The sequence below is a fragment of the Vitis vinifera genome, chromosome 18 (assembly GCF_030704535.1).
Source record: "Vitis vinifera cultivar Pinot Noir 40024 chromosome 18, ASM3070453v1".
NCBI lineage: Eukaryota > Viridiplantae > Streptophyta > Magnoliopsida > Vitales > Vitaceae > Vitis > Vitis vinifera.
The window spans coordinates 15,466,040-15,487,736 of record NC_081822.1 but is presented as its reverse complement, the minus strand read 5'-3'; the positions used below and the strand labels follow the sequence as shown (position 1 = coordinate 15,487,736).

Below are 21,697 nucleotides of genomic sequence, written 5' to 3'. Positions count from 1 at the left end.
GTTCAAAGCATCCATACCCTTGAGCTCATGACCTAGAGTGGCACATATCATCCACAGGCTTGAGCTATTCATAGCTCTTAGAGCCTTAAGCACACGACTCAGAGTTGTTCATGTCATCAACAACCCTGAGCTATTCATAGAATTTAGATCCCTAAGCCCACGACCTGAAGTCGTTCAGGTCATCATAAGCCTTGGGCTATTCATAGCATATAGTGTTGTGAGCTCATTGCGTGGAATCGTTATGTTATGCACAACCCTGAGCTATTCATAGAAATTATAGCCATAAGCTCATGACCAATAATCATTCATATTATCTAAAGCTCTAAGTTGTTCATAGTATCTTGTGACCTGAGCTCACAGGATCCTGAGTCATTCATATCATCTATAACTTTGAGCTGCTCATAGCATTTAGAGCCTTGAGCTCACGACCTGAAGTCATTCGTGTCAACTACAACCTTGAGCTATTCATAGTATCTTGAGTCATGAGCTCACAACTCAAACTCATTCATGTCATCCACCACCCTTGGCTTATGATGCAGAATCATTCATTTCATCCACATCCCTAAGTTGCTCGTAGCATCTAGAGGCATTAGCTCACGGGGTATCAAGTCATTCATATAATTCACAATGCTTAGTTGTTCAAAACATCAATAGCCTTGAGCTCATGACCTGGAGTAGCACATATTATACATAGCCTTGAGTTTCTCATAGCATCTGGAGCCCTAAGCACACGACCCAGAGTCATTCATGTCATCAACAACCCTAACCTATTCATGGCATTTAGAGCCCTATGCCCACAACTAAAATCTTTCATGTCATCTATAGCTTTAAACTTTTCATAAAATCTAGAGCCCTGAGATCACGGTCCTGGAGTCGTTCATGTCATCTTTATCCCTAACTTTTCATAGCATCTGAAGCCTTGAGCTCATGACTCAGAGTCATTCATGTCCACCACAACCCTAAGCCATTATAGCATTCAGAACCTAGAGCACCCTACTCAGAGTTGTTTATGTCAGCTTTGAGCTCCTAACATGAAGTAGTTCATGTCATCCACAAGCCTGAGTTGTTTATAACATTTAAAGACCTAAGCTCAAAAATTGAAGTTGTTCATGTAATCCACAACCTTCAGTTGTTCATAGCATCTAGAGCCCTGAGCTCATGACCCAAAGTCATTGATGTCCACCATAACCTTGATCTGTTCAAAGCATTTAGAGCTCTAAGCAAACAACCTTGAGTCATTCATCTCATCAATAGGCTTGAGTTGTCATATAGAGCCCTGAGCTATTAATAGCATCTTGAGTCTTGAGTTCACGACCTAGAGTAGTTCATGTCATCCATAGCTCTAAGCTATTTATAATAATTAGAGCCATAGGCTCATGACCAAGAGTCATTAATATCATCCTCAGCAATGAGTTGTTTATAACATCTTGAGGCTTGAGCTCACAATATCCCGAGTTGTTAATATTATCCTCGGTTTTAAGCTGCTCATAGCATCTAGAGCCTTGAGCTCACAACCCTGAGTCATGCCAACCATAGCCACGAGTTGTTCATAGTATCTGGAAATGTGAGCTCATGACCTAAAGTCGTTCATGTCATCCATAACATCTAGAGGCCTAAGCTCATGGCATCCCAAGTCGTTCATATCATTCATAATGTTGAGTAGTTCAAAGCATCCACAACCTTGAGCTCATAACTCAGAGTAGCACATATTATCCAAAGCCTTGACTTGTTCGTAGCATCTAGAGCCCTAAGCTCACGACCTAGAATTTTTCATGTCAACTACAACCCTTAGCTATTCGTAGTATGTAGAGCCCTGAGCACACGATGAAGAGCCATTCATGTCAACCACAACCTTGTTCTATTCATAGCATCTAGAACATTGAGCTCACAACATAGATTTGTTCATGTCATCCAAAGCTATGAGTTATTCATTGCATCTTGAGCCTTAAGCTCATAACCCGAAGACATTCATGTCCACCACAACCCTGATTTGTTCATAGTATCTAGATTCCTAAGCACATGACCTGGAGTTGTTTATGTCATCCACAACCATGATTTGTTCATAGCATCATGAGCCCTAAGCTCATAACTTGAGGTATTTCTTATCATCCACAACCCTGAGTTGTTCATAGCATCTAAAGTCTTGAGCTCACGACTTAGAGTCGTTTATGTCAACTATAAGCCTGTGTTGTTCATAACATTTTAGAGCCTTGGTCTCATGACCAAGAATCATTCATATCATCCGTACCCCCGAGTTATTCATACCATCTAGAGGCCTGAGCTCATGAGATCCCGAGTCATTTGTATCATCCATAACCTCCAGTTGTTCATAGCATCTAGACCCCTAAGCAAATGACCCAGAGTTGCTCATGTAATCCACAACCTTGAGTTGTTCATAGCATCTAGAGTGCTGAGGTCACGACCCAAAGTCATTCATGTCAACGACAACCCTGAGCTATTCATTGCATCTAAAGCCCTGAGCTCATGGCTTGAAGTCATTCATGTTATCCACATACCTGAGTTGTTCATAGCATTTAGAGTCATAGGCTCACGACCAAGAATCATTCATATCATCCATGACCCTGAGCTATTTATAGCATCTAGAGGCCTGAGCTCATAAGATTCCAAGTCATTCATATCATCCACAAAGCTGAGTTGGTCATAGGATCCATAGCTTAAGCTCACAATCTAGAGTAGCTCATATAATCCATAACCTTGAGTTGTTCATCACATCTAGAGCCTAGAGCTCATGAATCGGAGTGTTCATGTCAACCGTAGCCCTGAGTTGTGTGTGAGATCTATTGCCCTGAGCTCACGACCCAAAGTTGTTCGTGTCATCCACAACCCTGAGTTATTAATAACATCTAGAGTCCAGAGTTGTTCATAACATTTAGAGCCTTGAGCTCACAACCCAGAGTCATTCATGTTCACCATAGCCTTGAGTTGTTCATATCATCCTTAACCTTGAGATGTTCATAACATCTTGAGACTTGGACTCATGGGATTTTGAGTCATTCATATCATCCAAAAATCTAGGCTTTTCATAGCATCTAGAGCCCTAAGCTCACGACTCGAAGTGGTTCATGTCAACCACAACCTTGAGTTGTTCATAGTATCTGGAGTTGTGATCTAACGACTTGGAGTCATTCATGTCATGCACAGCCTTGAGCTCAGATGTAGAATCACTTATATTATCTACATCCCTAAGTTGTTCATATCATCTAGAGGCCTAAGCTCATGGGATCCTGAGTCATTAATATCACCTACAATTTTGAGCTATTCAAAGCATCCAACCAGAGCCATCTCAGGCCTCTCCTCTCGTAGTGCAGACTTTGCCCTCTGAGGAGCCCACTACAGGAGATGATTACTACTCAAAAAGTGCTATTTCATAGCTTGTAATTAACTCTTTTAAACACTTTTGAGTAGTAGTTATTACCTTCTAACCCAATTAACATGTTAAGGACCCTTGCAATCAATTCTAATCAAATTGTGTTAAGTTTTGGTGTTTTGATAGCTTTTTGATCACCAAAGCAATCCAAGATTGAGGAGAGTTATTTGGAATCCATGGCAAAGCAATGGAAAGCTTAGAAACATGAAGAACCGAAGCTTTGAAGTCCTTTTCCATAAGCAAATCCGGAATGCAAGGAGAGGAAGCAAAGAGAAATCTGCCATGAAGCATTCTTGATGACAGTCATGTCAGACACTTTTGGAGTACTTCCTGGAGTCCAATTTATGCATGCTATTGTCGTTTCGAAGCTCAGGAAGTCAACAATCCAATGCTTCAAACGGTGCATGATTCGGAGTTGAAATGAAGGAGTTACAGCCATTGGAAGCCAATCACTCCAAGCTGAAGGAAGAATTTTGCACGGCTGCGAAATCACCCTTTTGCTGCGAAATGATTTCGCAGCCATTTTGCACACTGCTGTGGAATTTCTCCTGAAGTTTCCCGATATTTGCGACCGACACTTTTGAATATTTTGCTTCAGATTTTTTATGTCTAAATCCCCATTTCCTCCTTGTAACCCACCAATTATAGGATTCCTTAGTTATTAAGTTTGGAAAAGGGGTGAATAACCTCAGATATTTTGTTTTGTAATTTTCTTTATATATAGCTCTTGGGAGCCTGTTCTCGAGAGGAGGAAGAAGAGGATGACAACCCTTTTGTATAAGTAAGAAATATACCTACAGAGCACTTGCTCTGCTTTTCATATATATTTTTGTTTTCTCATTCTTTTTATTTCTAGCCAACCAAACTCTGAGGATTTTTCCTTAGAGGACGAGAGGCTAGGCTTTTCGTCTCTTGGAGTGAGGAAAGTCGGGTAAGTTTTCACATGCATAATTTGGAAGTTTTGTTGTTTTAGTTTTTAATGAAGGGAAAGTGTAACCCGTTAATGGTTTTTATCTTTTTAGTTAACTTAAAACGCCTTTAATTCACCTGAGCCAACACTTGGTAAGGCAAGTGATCTCCATCCATGGAGATGCACTAGTTTATCTCTTGCGAGCTTTTGGTAGGTGGTTTAAAGGTAGGATTTTCTATAATAGCCAACACTTGGTAAGCTTTTGGACTCCAAGGAGACATCCATTAGTTATCTCTTGCGAGCTTTTGACGGGTAATCCAAGGTTAAAGATCACCTTGAATGGCAAATGCTAGGTGAGAGGCACGAGCCATTGCAAGATGCATCAGTGAGAGGGATTTAGTGTTTGAACCCATTAATGGGAAGCATCTGTACAACACCGGTTAGAGAATTAACTATATGTTAATTCTCTAATGCGAGGAAAAGAAACAAGTGACCGGAACTCCCTTTTTGTATGAGGAATCTGAGCCTAGTGATCTGAAACTCCAAGAAACACTTTTCTTTGTAAGTAAAATCAGTTACTATTTTTGGTTAGTTTAAAACCAAACCTTATTTCATTCAATCTTTATGTTTTCTTTTAAAGCTAGCCTTGAAATGAAAAGGCACCAATTCAGCTTTGAATTAATATCAATTGTGATGTGAAAACCCATCCCAGTGAACGATCCTAGAGCCACTATGTTATAGTAGCTTTGTCTTTGCTACCCTAGTACATGGTGTAATAGGTTATAAATTTTGTTGATTACTCCCTCAATCAAGGAGCACCAGCTGGACATGAATCAGCTGAGACACCAATTGGGCACGAATCACCAAGAGATATCATGGTGCCTTTATTGAGAATACCTATTGCTATCAGCTTTCATTAATAGTGATCCAATCCATAAGGAATATATAACCAACTTACAATCTTACTAATTATTACTAAAAAAGTGTTATTTTATAGCTTGTAATTAACTCTTTTAAATACTTTTGAGTAGTAGTTATTACCTTTTAACTCAATTGGCATGTTAAGGACCCTTGCAATCAGTTTTAATCAAATTGTGTTAAGTTTTGGTGTTTTTCATAGCTTTTTTTATCACCAAAGAAATCCAAGAATGAGGGAGATCTTTGTATAGTTCATGGCAAAGCAAGTTGAAGCTCAAATTCCTGAAGAAACTAAGCTTTGGAGCTTCATAACCCTTTGCCAAAAACCAAACGAGGATGCAAGGAAGAAAAGCACAGAAGAAATCAACCATCCATCAATTTCGCAAGTTGTGGAATCCAACTTGCGAAATTTTCATAACTTGCGAAATAAGAAGATGAAAGGAATCGTTGCAGGACAGAGAGCTGATTAGTTGCAGGACAATTTCACAACTTGCGAAACCACAATTCCAACTTGCGAAATGAATAATTTCAACTTGTGAAATTTTCGCAAGTTAAGTTTGAACTTGCGAAATCCACCTGTAACCTTCATATATTTTGCACCGACTATGTTAGATTTTTACCTTAAGATATTTTGTGTAAATTATATATTATCTCCTTGTAATTAGCTGAAGATCTTTTAAAGATATTTGAGATATCTAACTAAGGGGTTGAAAATATCTCTCTTTATATATCTTAATATCTCTTTTTGTAATATCTATCTCAGAATCTCAGAAGACATTCGAGGGGGGATCACTTGTATATTTTTTAGTAAGAAATATACAGAGCTTTTGCTCTGCCTTACCTACTCATTTTGATTGTATTTTTCTCACTAGCCAAACAAACTCTAAGGGTGTTTTCCCAGAGGATGAGTGGCTAGGCTTTTTGTTTCTTGGAGTGAAGGAAGCTGGGTAAGGTTCCGAATGCAAAAGTGGAAGTTTCATTGTTTCAGTTTTTAATGAAGAGAAAGTGTGATCTGTTAATGGTTTTTATCTTTTTAGTTAACTTAAAATCCCTTAAAATCACCTGGGCCAACACTTGGTAAGCCAAGTGGACTCCGTCCATTGAGTTACACTAGTTTATCTCTTGCGAGCCTCTGGGAGGTGGTTTAAAGGTAGGATTATCTAGAATAGCCAACACTTGGTAAGCTTTTGGACTCCTAGGAGACATCCATTAGTTATCTCTTGCGAGCTTTTGACGGGTAATCTGAGGTTAAGGATGACCTTGAATGGCCAATACTAGGTGAGAGGTATGAACCATTGCAAAATCATTCAGTGACAGGGATTTAGTGTTTGAACCCATTAAGGGGAAGCATTTGTACCACACCGGTTCGGGAAATAACTATATGTTAAATCCCCAATGCGAGAAAAAGATCCAAGTGATCGGAATATCCCTTTTTGTATAACGAACCTGAGCCTAGTTATCTAAAACTCTAAGAAGCACTTTTGTTTGTAAGTAATTTCAGTTACTTTATTATTGGTTTCACTTAAAACCAACCTTTTCAAACATATTTATGTTTTCTTTTAAAACTAACCTTGAAAAGAAAAAGCATCAATTCAGTTTTTGAACTAATATCAGTTGTAATTTGAAAACCCATCCCTGTGGACGATCCTAGAGCCACTATGCTATGCTAGCTAATGCTACCCTAGTATATGGTGAAATAGGTTTATAAATTTTGTTGATTGCTCTCGTATGAGGACCGAAATCAGAGTACACCAGTTGATTGAACACCAATCAACAGGTCATACACCAGCTAGGCATGAATCAAATGGCGCCATTGCCGGGGATGGTGCCAACTTTACAATGATGTAACCTTTTAAAAAACACTTGTGATCTTCATCACAATTTTGGTGATTTTTCTTTTCTTTTACTAACTCTTTTTAATTGTTTCTTTTACTTGTTCATATTTTAGCCTATCTTTTAATTTAGTTTTTAATTAATCTTAGTTTTTTTATAGTATTGTTTTCTTTTGTTTTCTTTATTTTTATTACAGTTGTTACTAGTTGTGTATGCCATATTGGATACGAGATAGTGGAGGAAGACTTGTGAAAATTGAAACACCTCACGAAACAGAGTTGGAATTGTGTTTGAACATCATGGAAGCTACACCTGAAGATCAGCATAGTCACCATGGTCAGCAGGACGATCCCAATGCATTCAGATCAATGAGGAACCGCATGCATCCACCTCGTATGAGTGCACCATCATGCATAATGCCTCCTACAGAGCAGCTAGTAATCAGACCGCATATTGAGCCACTTTTACCTACTTTCCATGGAATGGAAAGTGAGAATCCCTACACGCATATCAAAGAATGTAAAGATGTTTGTAATACATTCCAAGAGGGAGGAGCTTCAATCGACTTGATGAGGCTAAAGCTATTTCCTTTCACCCTGAAGGATAAGGCCAAGGAGTATCCGAACTTGGACTAATTTGCAAGCTGAATTTCTCAAGAAATTTTTCCCTACTCATAGGACCAATGGCTTGAAAAGGCAAATTTCAAACTTCTCAACTAAGGAGAATGAGAAATTCTATGAGTGTTGGGAGAGATACATGGAAGCTATCAATGTTTGTCCTCACCATGGCTATTGGTGAGCTACTTTTATGACGGTATGTCTTCCTCAATGAAGCAACTCCTAGAGACTATGTGTGGAGAAGATTTCATGAGTAAGAATCCGAAGGAATCCATGGATTTCTTGAATTATGTTGCTGAAGTTTCAAGAGGATGGGATGAACCAAACAAGGGAGAAGTGGGAAAAATGAAGTCTCAACCAAATGCTCTTAATGCTAAGGCTGGGATGTATACCTTGAACGAAGATATTGACATGAAAGCAAAAGTTGCAGCTATGACAAGAAGATTAGAGGAGCTAGAGCTTAAAAAGATGTGTGAAGTGCAAGCCATTTTTGAAACACCAATGCAAGTTATGCCTTGTTCCATTTTTCAATCTTATGAGCACTTGGTGGAGGAGTGTCCTATAATTCCAATTGTTAGAGAAATGTTTGGAGATCAAGCGAATGTCATTGGACAATTCAAGCCCAATAACAATGCTTCATATGGAAATACCTACAATTCAAATTAGAGGAACCATCCAAATTTCTACTGGAAACCAAGAGCACTTCAGTACATGTAACTAGGCCAAGCATCTCAACAAGCTTCAAATCTTGAGCAAGCAATAGTGAATCTAAGCAAGGTCGTGGGAGATTTTGTTGGAGACCGGAAATCCATCAATGCTCAACTCAGTCAAAGAATTGACAGTGTAGAGAATACATTGAATAAAATGATGGATGGAATGCAAAATGTTCTATCTCAGAAGATAGATAATCTCCAATACTCAATCTCAAGGCTCACTAACCTTAACACAGTGCAAGAGAAGGGAATGTTTCCTTCTCAACCTCACCAAAACCCCAAGGGTATCCATGAAGTGGAAGCTCATGAGGGAGAATCTTCACAGGTGAGGGATGTCAAAGCCATGATCACTCTCAGGAGTGGTAAAGAGGTTGAGCTGCCAACACCCAAGCCACATGATGAAACAGAGAGTGAAAAAGAGACAGAGATGAGGGAGGAAATCAAAGAAAAGAAGAAATGGAGCAGTGGAAGGAAAGAAGACCATGATTTAATAGTGAATGAAGATTCGGAGAAGATAATTATGAATGGAGATGTGATGAAGAAACACATGCCTCCACCTTTTCCTCAAGCTTTGCATGGGAAAAAGGGAATCGGCAATGCATCAGAAATTCTTGAAGTATTGAGGCAAGTGAAGGTCAACATCCCATTGCTAGACATGATCAAACAAGTGTCGACTTATGCAAAATTCTTGAAGGACTTGTGCACTATCAAAAGAGGGTTGAATGTGAATAAGAAAGCTTTCTTGACTGAGCAAGTAAGTACCATCATACAGTGCAAGTCTCCAGTGAAGTACAAAGATCCGGGCTGTCCTACCATCTCAGTGATGATTGAAGGGGAGTTAGTAGAGAAAGCTTTGTTGGACTTGGGGGCAAGCATGAATTTACTACCATACTCTGTCTACAAGCAATTGGGACTTGGTGAATTGAAGCCAACATCAATCACTCTATCTCTAGCAGATAGATCAGTGAAGATTCCAAGAGGGATGATTGAAGATGTCTTAGTTCAAGTTGACAATTTCTACTATCCAGTGGATTTTGTTGTTCTTGATACAAACCCAATTGTCAAGGAAACTAATTATGTTCCTATCATACTTGGAAGACCATTCCTAGTTACATCAAATGCAATCATCAATTGTGGGAATGGACTTATGCAACTCACGTTTGGCAACATGACATTGGAGCTCAATATCTTCTATATGTCCAAGAAGCCAATCAATCCGGAAGAAGAAGAAGGTCCAGAAGAGGTGTGCATCATTACAAGAAAAGTTGAATGAAAGTCTTAGGGATCTTGATGAAGGGTTGCCTGAACCCTCAGATTTGCTTGCTACTCTACCAGGTTGGAAGAGGATAGAAGAAATTCTACCTTTGTTCAATGAGGAGGAGATACAAGAAGCTGTTAAAGAGGAGGCCCCAAAGCTTAATCTAAAGCCACTGCCCACGGAGTTGAAGTATGCATACCTAGAGGAAAATAAGAAGTGCCCTGTTGTTATATCTTCATCTCTTACAATCCTCAGGAGGAGTGTTTACTTAAAGTTCTCAGGAGATGTAAGAAAGCAATAAGATGGCAAATATCTGACTTAAAAGGTATCAGCCCTTTAGTCTGTACACATCATATATACATGGAATAAGAAGCTAAGCCAATTTGTCAACCTCAAAGAAGATTGAATCCTCATATGCAAGAGGTGGTGCGAGCTGAAGTTCTTAAGCTACTTCAGGCCGGTATTATCTACCCCATATCAGATAGCCCATGGGTGAGTCCTACTCAAGAAGTGCCAAAGAAATTAGGGATCACAGTGGTGCAAAATGATAAGGGAAAAGAAGTTGCTACACGCCTCACTTCAGGTTGGAGGGTGTGTATTGATTATAGAAAATTGAATGTTGTGACAAGGAAAGATAATTTTCCATTGCCATTTATTGATCAAGTATTGGAGAGAGTCTCAGGTCATCCTTTCTATTGTTTCTTAGAGGGCTACTCCGGGTATTTTCAAATAGAAATTGATGTTGAAGACCAAGAGAAGACCACATTCACATGTCCATTTAGAACATATGCCTACAGAAAAATGCCTTTTGGTTAATGCAATGCACCTGCAACATTCCAACGATGTATGTTAAGCATTTTCAGTGATATGGTGGAGCATATTATGGAAGTTTTTATGGATGATATCACCATATATGGAAGCACATTTGAGGAATGCTTAGTCAACTTGGAAGCTATTCTGAACCGATGCATTGAAAAGGACTTAGTGCTTAACTGAGATAAATGCCATTTTATGGTACATCAAGGAATTGTCCTTGGCCACATCATCTCCAAGAAAGGCGTTGAAGTTGATAAAGCAAAGGTGGAACTTATTGTCAAATTGCCATCCCCAACAATTGTAAAAGGAGTGAGGCAATTCCTTGGCCATGCTGGGTTCTATAGGAGGTTTATTAAAGATTTCTCTTAACTTTCAAAGCCTCTTTGTGAACTATTGGTGAAGGATACTAAATTTGTATGGGATGAGAGATGTCAAAAGAGTTTTGAGCAACTGAAGCAGTTCTTGACAACCGCTCCAATAGTGGGGGCTCCTAACTGGCAACTACCTTTTGAAGTGATGTGTGATGCCAGTGACTTTGCTATAGGAGTTGTTCTTGGTCAAAGAGAATATGGAAAGCCCTATGTGATCTTCTATGTAAGCAAAACATTGAACAAAGCACAAAAAAACTACACAACCACAGAGAAAGAATTGTTGGTTGTAGTTTTTGCCTTGGACAAATTTCGTGCTTATCTGGTAGGGTCTTTCATTGTGGTTTTCATTGACCACTCAACTTTAAAGTACTTATTGACAAGGCAAGATGCAAAAGCAAGGCTGATTAGATGGATTCTCTTACTACAAGAGTTCAATCTCCAAATCAAAGACAAGAAAGGAGTGGAGAATGTGGTAGCTGACCACCTTTCAAGGTTGGCTATATTGCACAATTCCCATGGTTTACCTATTAATGATGATTTTCCGAAGGAGTCACTCATGTTGTTAGAAAATGCTCCTTAGTATGCTCATATTGTTAACTATCTAGTTACTGATGAAGTTCCAAGTGAGTGGAAAGCACAAGATAGGAAGCACTTCTTTGAAAAAATTCATGTCTACTATTGGGAAGAACCTTTTCTTTTCAAGCGTTGTACAGATCAAATAATAAGGAAGTGTGTCCCTGAACAAGAGCAACAGGGGATCCTCAGTCATTGCCATGAAAGCGCATGTGAAGACCACTTTGCCTCTTAGAAAACAACCATGAAGGTGTTGCAATTAGGTTTCAGTTGGCCATCACTTTTCAAAGATGCTCACACCATGTGCAGGAGCTGTGATAGATCCCAAAGGCTTGGGAAGTTAACATGTAGGAACCAAATGCCTATGAACCCCATTTTAATAATTGATCTTTTCGATGTTTGGGGCATTGACTTCATGGGACCTTTCCTTATCTCTTTTGGTAACTCTTACATTTTGGTGAGGGTAGACTATGTTTCTAAATGGGTTGAGGCAATCTCGTGTAAACACAATGACCGCAAAGTTGTTCTCAAGTTTCTCAAAGAGAACATCTTCTCAAGATTTGGGGTGCCTAGGCCCATAATCAGTGATGGAGGTACTCATTTTTGCAACAAGCCTTTTGAAACTCTCTTAGCCAAGTATGGGGTGAAGCACAAGGTAGCTACACCTTACCACCCTCAGACTTCTGGGCAAGTTGAGTTAGCAAACAGGGAAATCAAGAATATATTGATGAAGGTGTTGAACACGAGCAGAAGAGATTGGTCTGTTAAGCTCCATGATTCATTATGGGCATACAGAACAACTTACAAGACTATTCTTGGCATGTCTCCCTATCGCCTAGTCTATGGCAAAGCATGTCATCTCCTTATGGAAGTTGAACACAAGTCTTGGTGGGCAATTAAGAAGGTAAACATGGACTTGAACAGAGCTAGGATGAAGAGGTGCTTAGACCTTAATGAGATGGAGGAATTGAGAAATGATGCCTACATCAATTCCAAAGTTGCAAAACAGAGGATGACAAGGTGGCATGATCAGTTAATCTCCAACAAAGAATTTCAAAAGGGACAAAGAGTCTTACTTTATGACTCTAGGCTCCACATCTTTCTAGGAAAGCTAAAATCAAGGTGGATAGACCCTTTCATTATTCACCAAGTGCATTCCAATGGATTAGTGGAACTACTTAATTCCAACATCACAGACACTTTCAAAGTCAATGGCCACCGTCTTAAGCCATTCATGGAGCCTTTCAATCAAGACAATGAGGAAGTCAGTCTCTTTGAGCCATAACAATCTTAACCAAAAAGGAGTAGATGGACTTAGTCTTTCTGAAGACTAACCAAAGTCCATGTTTTTTGTTTCAATTTTTTATTTACAAGCTTTATTATTTGTTTTAATTTTAATTCTAGTTTTAATTTATTTTATTTTGATCTAACTTAGACTTTTTGGATGATCAAAATTAGGAGGAACTTCAAAGGAATTGGAGGAAAGCCTTAAAGAACCAAAGAAGGAGAAAAAGCCTGAAAAACAGAGCAATATTTCAACTTGCAAAAATGGGGGCCAACTTGTGAAATCCTCAAAGCTTAAATTTGTAAGTCCACTATTCAACTTGCAAAAATTTTCGCAGCCTGTGAAAGCACCTCCAGGCACACGTGTGCCATTTCGCAACTTTAAAATCCATTTTCGCAGCCTGCAAATCAAGTTGCAGAATGGGGCAACTTGTGAACCAACTTGCGAATTCTAGCCAACTTGTGAAAATACCAACCGTCGTTTAAATTCCTATTTAAACCTCTGATTTTTTTTTCATTTTCATTTCGCACAGCCACTCCAAGTTGCGAAAAAACCCTATAAGTTGTGAAGCCCCTCAAATTCCAAAGTTGGAAGCCTAGAGGTCGTGCATCTGAAGAAGAACCACTATGCGCACCTTTGTGTACCTTGTGGAACACAAGCCTCTCCATTTCAGCCATGGCTAAGACAAGAGGAGCCCAAGCCGCGTCTCCATCAACTCGCAACCCCAAACCAAGAGCTTCACCTGCGTGGGATTTGACATCTGAGGCACCACAGGCCTCTGCCATTCCATTTTCTGAGGGTGGAGTGCCATCTAACCTTCCTCAACGTAGGTACGAGACGAGCAGACCACCCACTACACATGGGGCAAGCACTTCGCACCCCAAGAAATCAATTCGTCGCCCTCCTATGAAGAAATCCAGAGTTTCAGGCCCAGGAGAGTCATCTGCAGCTCCACAGCCTCAGCCGCCTACTACAGAGTGTCAGATTCCTTCTGGGATGGCTCCAGAAGTGATTATCAGGCAACCTATGGTTACACAGCCACCTATAAAGGGAAATTTGGATTGTCGAGCTAGGCCATTCCATTCCGAGCTATGCTTTGATATGGAGACTTTCAGATAGCAGCCGGAGCTCAGAGATTCATTCCACCTACTGCAAAGATACCATTTGGAGCACCTAATGACTCATAGGGACTTCTTCTATCCCAGAGTAGCACTAGACTTTTATTAGTCTATGACTACACGTCGCGTTCGGGATCCTACTGTCATCCACTTCACTATTGATGGACGCCATGATATCTTTGGAGCCAAACACATTGCAGAGGCCTTGCACATTCCATATGAGCCTGTGAGTCTAGCAGATTTCAGAGAGTGGTCCCATTTTTCTTAGAGAGACATGGTCCATATATTGTCCAGGGGGACCTCTACACGCTCATTTCTTCTTAGGAAGGAGCTTCCACCTGGAATGCTTCTTCTGGATGTTGTGCTGCACTCCAACATATTTCCATTTCAACATATGGTGCAGAGGAGAGGAGCTATATTGGAGGCTTTATTCCGGATATCAGAGGGTTTCTACTTTGGCCCTCATCATTTGATTATGACCTCTCTTCTCTACTTTGAAGAAAAGATCCATAGGAAGAAGCTCTAGAGAGTAGATGCCATTCCATTACTTTTTCCTAGGCTGCTCTGTCAAATATTAGAGCATTTGGGCTATCATTCTGAGCCTCAGCTTGAGTGTCGCCACATTTGTCGAGAGTTATTCACTCTCGACAAATGGAATCATTTGACGGCCCATGTAGCACCTCTAGGAGCCTGATGCGACTCATGGTAGCTTAGCTTTAAAGGCGTATCAACAAAATTTATACCTTAAATACTATTACTAAAGTAGCTAAGCTACTATAGCATAGTGGTTCTAGGGTCGTTCACTGGGAAGGGTTTTCGCAAACATAAGTGATATTCAAATTAGGAAAATAGGTGATTTTCTTATGGATGTTAGCTTTGAAAGAAGATGTAAATGTTTTAGAAAGATTTAAACTAATCTAAGCTAACATTAAAGACTAAAATGAAAGGGTGTAAAAACAAGTTTCTCAAAGATAGGATAGCTATGCTCTGGCTCTTATGCAAATTGGAAATCTCAGGATAGGCTCCTCGCGTTGGGGTTGCAACTATGGTGATGCTTGCTTCCCGAACCGGTATGGATTTAGCAAATCAAGTTTTAATCCTTTAAAATGGCAAAACATATGGTAGTGAATTTCATCAATGGTTATTCACCTTAGACTTCCTTTGAATGGATCGTAAGAGATAACTAATGGTCTAAAGCCAAAAGCTTACCAAATATTGGCAACTCAAAGTCATTCTAGGTGATAAACTCACCTTTCAATGGCCATTGAAATTGGTTCTAACGGATTAATGCAAAACTTGGAATTGAAAACCTCACCTTCCAATAGCTCGTAGGAGATAACTAATGGATAGAAATCCAAAAGCTTATCAAGTATTGGCCGTTTGAAGTTGTCCAAAGGAAATAAAAACCAAACTTTGCATTAATGAACTTTTAATGTAAAACGACTACCTTACCTTCCAGGTGTGAGAAATTTCCATGGGATTGCATCCAAGTCATCACATAACATCCATACTTTGAGAAACTAAAAGTTTTAGCCAATCATCCTCTGAGGAAAAGCCCTCAGAGGCTGTTTGGCTACTAAGAAAATAGAAATGGGGAAGAACAGGAGAAGAGAGAAAAACAGAGCAAGGCTTTGTATAGTCTATATATTTATATATTTATATCTCCATCCGTCTCTGTATATATTTTACAATGGATGCCCGAGAATATATATAGAGAAGTTTTTCCAACCTTCCTAGCTAAGAAATCTTATGATTGGTGGATTACAAGGAGAAGAATGGAAATTTATACAAAAATATCTAAAAGAAAAGATCTAAAGTGGAGTCGGCGGAACAGAGGAAAATTCGCACCACGCATAGGCTGTGCGAATTTGGAAGGTGTTGTGCAAGCTTCGCACAAGCTGAAGGTGTTGTGCGAATTTCAAGGTGTTGTGCGAATTTCGCACAACCCTGGAGCAGTTGTCTTCCAAAGTCCATATCTTCCTCATTTCAGCTCCAAATCATACATGGTTTGAAGAATTGGATTTTTGACTTCCTGAGCTTTGAAATGGTATATAGCATGTAGAAAATGGACTTCGGGAAGTGCTCCAAAAGTGCGAAGGAAGAGTGAAGCTGCTGTCATCTGTTTTCTTCACTTTCTCTTTGCTTCTCTTTGCTTCTCTCCTTTGCTTGGCTTGTCTTAATGATCCAAAAAGCTGTCAAAACAATAAAACTAGCCACAAATATGATTAGAAGTCATTGCTAGGTCCTTAACATGCTAATTGGGATAAAGATGGAGAACTACTACACAAAAGTGCTTAAAACATAATGAATTAAAGGCGCAAAATGGCACTTTTTGGGTAGTAATCAGAGCCCCAGATATGCCAGCACCTCTAGAGCCACCACAGGCACAATAAGCTGAGATACTTACAGATATCATACCACTTGCCCCTACAGCACCTTATACAGTGCCCACGCCTGAGGCTACATTTTCTGCTCCGCCTACCACTCCTGAAGCTCCACTAGTTGTACCAGCTACATCAGCACCTCCTCCATCTGAGTCCTCTATCACCATATCCAGTTCAGAGTTCAGAGGCCTATGTCATACATTGTAGACATTGAGCACTACTCAAAGTGTTCTCGCCCAGCAGATGATAGTCATACGTGCACGTCAAGATCAGCTTATTCCCATGTAAACCCAGCATACTGCCATCCTTAGTCAGATACAGCAGCATTTGGGTATTCCGCCACCACCTGAGTATGATATGCCTGGTCCATCAGAGCCTACAGCTCCATTTGAGGAAGCTACTTGATTACTACTCAAAAAGTGCTCTTTTATAGCTTGTTATAAACTCTTTTAAACACTTTTGAGTAGTAATTAATGCCTTTTAACTCAATTGGCACATTAAGGACCCTTGCAAATGTTTTTAATCAATTTTTGGCTAGTTTTGGTGTTTTTGGTAGCTTTTTTTACCATTGAAGCAAGCCAAGAATGAGGGAGAACTTTGTGCAATCCTTAGGAATGAGATTCCAAGACAATCAAGAGATGCAATGAAGATGATCAGAGAAAGAAATCCATCATGAAACAATTTCGCATGGTGATGCGAAATCTTCACATGCTATGCGAAATTCAAAGGGTAGCAGTTTCAAGGCTAATTTAGAGAATTTCCTGAAGTCCATTATCCACATACTATATATCATTTTGAATCTTGAGAAGTCAGGAGTCCAATGCTTCAAACAGTGTGCAAATTGGAGCTGAAATGAAGAAGTTATGGCCATTTGAAGGTAGCTACGCCAAGCTGAAAAGGAATTTCGCATCACCTTTTCTTGATGCGAAAATTTCAGCACTGACTTTCCCCGATGCGAAAATTTTCGCACTCACTTTCTCTAATGCGAAAATTTTCGCACTGCCATTCTCCGATGCAAAAAATTTTGCATCACCTTTCTCTTATGCGAAAATGTAATATTTAGATATTTTACATCGACTCCGTTAGATTTTTACCTTAAGATATTTGGTGTAATTATCTACCCTCTCCTTGTAATTAGTTGAAGATCTTTTAAGATATTTAGGATATCTAATAAAGAGGTTGAAAATATCTCTATATATATATCTTAAGATATCTCCTTGTAATATATCTCATATCTCCGAATCTCAGAAGACATTCGAGAGGGGATCACTTGTACATGTTTTAGTAAGAAATATACAGAGCGTTGCTCTGCCTTACCTACTCCATTTGATTGTATTTTTCTTTCTAGCCAAACAACCTCTAAAGATGTTTTCTCAGAGAATGAGTGGCTAGAATTTTTGTCTCTTGGACGGAAGGGAGCTAGGTAAGGGACCCGACTACAAAAGTTGGAGTTTTCCTTGTTTCAGTTTATATTTTTAGTTAACTTAAAATCCCTTATAATCACTTAGGCCAACACTTGGTAAGCTTTTCGGACTCAATCCATAGAGATCCATTAGTTATCTCTTGTGAGCCTCTGGTAAGTGGTTTAAAGGTAGGATTACTTAGAATAGCCAACACTTGGTAAGCTTTTGGACTCCCTGGAGACATCCATTAGTTATCTCCTGATTCGTGCCCAATTGGTGTCTCAGCTGATTCGTGTCCAGCTGGTGCTCCTTGATTGAGGGAGTAATCAACAAAATTTATAACCTATTACACCATGAACTAGGGTAGCAAAGAAAAAGCTACTATAGCATAGTGGTTCTAGGATCGTTCACTGGGAAGGGTTTTCAAATTACAAATGATACCAATTCAAAGTGAATTGGTGCTTTTTCATTTCAAGGTTAGCTTAAGAAATAAAACACAAACTTTGGTTGGTAAAAGGTTTTAGATTCAAACTAATGGCACAGCAAGTAATAGAAATTACTTATGAAGACAAACATTCCTTGGAGAGTTAGGTTCACAGGGGAGGTTCCTCATGCAAAAACATAGCTTCGGTCAGATGGTTCATTTCCTCGCATTAGAGAATTAACATATAGTCAATTCTCTAATCGGTGATGTAAAGATGCATCCCTTAATTGGATTTCAGCTCTAATTCCCTCTCACTGATACAACTTGCAATGGTTTGTGCCTCTCACTAAGCCTTTACCATTCAAGGTGATCTTTAACCTTGGACTTCCCTTCTCAAGCTCGCAAGAGATAACTAATGGATGTCTCCTTGGAATCCAAAAGCTTACCAAGTGTTGGCAATTCTAGAAAATCCTACCTTCAAGTCACCTCCAAGAGGCTCGCAAGGGGTAAACTAGTGCATCTCCATGGACGGAGATCACTTGCCTTACCAAGTGTTGGCCCAGGTGACTCCAAGGTGTTTTAAGTTAACTGAAAACATAGAAATCACTAAAGGATCACACTTTCTCTTCATTCTTGGCTGAAACCACAAAGCTATATATTCATGCACTTGGAACCTTTCCCGGCAACCTTAGCTCCAAGGAACTAAAGGTTTAGTTACTCATGCTTTGGGGAAACTTCCTCAGAGAATTCATAACTAGTAAATGAAAAATACAATCAAAGTGAGAAGGTAAGGCAGAGCAAAGCTCTGTATTTTACTTTCTTTCAAACTTTTACAAAAGGGTCGTCTCTCTTGAGAACAGGCTCCCGAGAGCTATTTATATGAAAAATTACAATAACAACTATTACATGGATATTTACTCTTTTTCCTAACTTAAAAGCTAAGGAATCCTATAATTGGTGGCTTACAAGGAGAATTTTGGGATTTAGACAACAAAAATCTGAAGAAAAATATTTCCATGTGTCGGTCGCAAATATCGGGAAGCACTAAGGACCAATTCGCAGGTGAAAACGAGGTCTGCGAAATTTCGCAGACGCGTAAAAAGGGCTGCGAAATCACTTCGCAGCAAAAGGCTGATTTCGCAACGCTGCGAAGTTGGCCTTCAGCTTGCGGTGTTCGGCTTCCAACATGTCGCAACTATCGGGAAACTTTAGGGGGAATTCCACAACACTGTGCAAAATGGCTACGAAATCATTTCGCAACAAAAGGGTGATTTCGCAGCCGTGTAAAATTCTTCCTTCAACTTGGAGTGATTGGCTTCCAATGGCTGTAACTCCTTCATTTCAACTCTAAATCACGCACCGTTTGAAGAATTGGATTGTTGACTTCCTGAGCTTCGAAATGACATATAGCATGCATAAATTGGACTTCAGGAAGTGCTCCAAAAGTGGCTGACATGACTGTCATCAAGAATTGCCTCATGGTAGATTTCTCTTTGCTTCCCCTCCTTGTACTCTGGATTTGCTTATGGCAAAGGACTTTAAAGCTTTGGTTCTTCATGTTTCTGAGCTTTCCATTGCTTTTCCATGGATTCCAAGTAACTCTCCTCAATCTCATATTGCTTTGGTGATTAAAAAGCTATCAAAACACCAAAACTTGACACAAATTGATTAGAAGTGCTTGCAAAGGTCCTTAATATGTTAATTGGGTTAAAAGGCAATAACTACTACTCAAAAGTGTTTAAAAGAGTTAATTACAAGCTATGAAATAGCACTTTTTGAGTAGTAATCATCTCCTGCAAGCTTTTGAAGGGTAATCCAAGGTTAAGGATCACCTTGAATGGTAAATGCTAGGTGAGAGGTATGAGCCATTGCAAGATGTATCAGTGGGAGGGATTTAGCGTTGAAATCATTAATGGGAAGCAACTGTAACACACCGGTTGGGAGGATAACTATAGGTTAAATCCCCAATGCGAGGAAAGATCCGGAATCTTCACTTTTGTATAAGGGACCTGAACCTAGTGACCTGAAAATCCAAGAAACCTTTTCTTTGTAATTAAAATCAATTACTATTTTTTGGTTAGCTTAAAACCAAACTTTTCCAACCAAAGATTATGTTTTCTTTTAAAGCTAACTTAGAAAAGAAAAAGCACCAATCCAATTCTTTAAACTAATGTCAGGTGTGAAATGAAAACCCATCCTAGTGAACGATCCTAGAACCACTATGCTATGCTAGCTATGCTACCCTAGTATATGGTGAAATAGGCTTATAAATTTTGTTGATAACTCCCGTTTGAGGACTGAATCAGAGAACACCAATTGGGGATGAATCAAATGGCGCCATTGTCGGGGATGGTGCCACTTCACAGTGATATGATCTTTTTAGGATACTTGTGATCTTCATCACAAGTTTGGTAATTTTTCTTTTCTTTTACTAACTTTTTATTTTATTTCTTTTTATTTATCTCTGTTTTTTAGTTTATCTTTTAAATTAGTTTTTATTTAACCGTAATTTTCTTTCTTTCTAGAATTGTTTTTCTTGTGTTTTTTTTCTTTTTTCAGATATTGCTAGTTGTGTATACCATATTGGATATGAGACAGTGAGGGAAGACTTGTGAAAATAAAAAATCCTCACGAAACAGAGTTGGAATTGGAAGTGGAAGTCATGGAAGCTATACCTGAAGATTAAAATAGTCCACATGCTCCAGCAGAAAATCTCAACGCATACCTGATTACTACTTAAAAAGTGTTATTTGATAGCTTGTAATTAACTCTTTTAAACACTTTTGAGTAGTAGTTATCACCTTTTAACCCAATTAACATATTAAGGACCCTTGCAATCAATTCTAATCAAATTGTGTTAAGTTTTGGTGTTTTGATAGCTTTTTGATCACCAAAGCAATTCGAGATTGAGGAGAGTTCTTTGGAATCCATGGCAAAAGATGTTCGGACAAGGCGTCCGGACACACCATCGGTGGGCTGTGGAAGGCTATCGGAATGACGTAGCAAAGCTTGCTCACTTTAGTCAATGATCCGGACAACATATCCGGATAAGATATGCTATCATCCGGGGTGTGATGTTCGCGAGTGCCGTGTGCTTCTCCCTGAGGGAGTCCGGATAGGGGAGCGCGCCGCGTGTCCTCTTGGGGAATCCAGACGGAGTTGCTCCGGATAGCGATGCACGCTCCATGTCATCAGGGAGAAGGGTCTCTACACCTTGCACACGCAGACGGTTCCCCTTGTGACGCGCGGCATAGCTTATTCCACCTGGGGAGGAATTATGTCCGGCCGACATTCCACCTTCTCCGGATGTCTCACATCCGGCGCTTGACACCGGATGGGAGAGGAGGACGTTTCAACTTTCCCGGTCAGACATGTCTGGATCTTCTGATAGCACTTACCCGGAGAGCATCCGCAGCCGACAATTCAGATTACCCGAAGAGCTTGGCTCGTTAGACACTTGCGATTCGCCGGATCCATTTCTGCCCACAATCAAAAAGCAAACTCTGATAATACTAACGACCAAGTCTTCATTTTGCACAGTGCAACGGAATCTCTCCTGAAGCTTCCTGATATTTCCGACCGACTTTTTGAGATATTTTGCTTTAGATATTTGATGTCTAAATCCCCAAACTCTCCTTGTAACCCACCTATCATAGGATTCCTTAGTCTTTAAGTAAGAACAAAGG

General features: G+C 39.6%; 1 non-coding gene and 1 pseudogene across 1 annotated transcript; one reads left to right on the top strand and one right to left on the bottom strand.

Moving 5' to 3' along the window:
• The window catches only part of LOC132253095 (uncharacterized), a 50,680-nt pseudogene that overhangs the window by 14,686 nt on the left and 14,297 nt on the right, over positions 1-21,697 (top strand).
• Positions 7,733-7,840, bottom strand: LOC132253297 (small nucleolar RNA R71). The gene has a single exon (XR_009465172.1). It is a non-coding gene; the product is annotated as a small nucleolar RNA R71 (small nucleolar RNA).